The sequence below is a fragment of the Drosophila mauritiana genome, chromosome X (assembly GCF_004382145.1).
Source record: "Drosophila mauritiana strain mau12 chromosome X, ASM438214v1, whole genome shotgun sequence".
NCBI classification, from domain to species: domain Eukaryota; kingdom Metazoa; phylum Arthropoda; class Insecta; order Diptera; family Drosophilidae; genus Drosophila; species Drosophila mauritiana.
This window is the reverse complement of record NC_046672.1, coordinates 20,318,535-20,318,922: the sequence shown is the minus strand read 5'-3', so window position 1 is coordinate 20,318,922 and position 388 is coordinate 20,318,535.

Here is a 388-nt window from a genome sequence, read left to right as displayed (position 1 = left end):
CTGGTCATCATATGCAAACTAAATATTCAGCATACATTCTTTATATTTTCATTTCAAACATAATATATTACATTACATGAAATTCCTATTCCTGGCTAAACTTTTCTATTATTTCATTCAATAAACAGCAATAAATGAGTATTTGTAATTGAATATCCTGCTTGGGTTACCCAATGGCTCAACAAATTCAAGTAGCAATCCCCGCCAGCTGCGATATGGCGACTATTCACAACACCACAAGCTCGCTGCTGCGCCCTCTTCCTGCCCATTTCCACTCGCTGTGGACCAGCTAGGTGACCCGCTCCGCCTCCTGCTCATCGGGACCTCCGACGCCGCCCCCCTGACCTTGGGCCGCCAGACATGTGCCGAGCAAGGCGGCCGCCAGCCG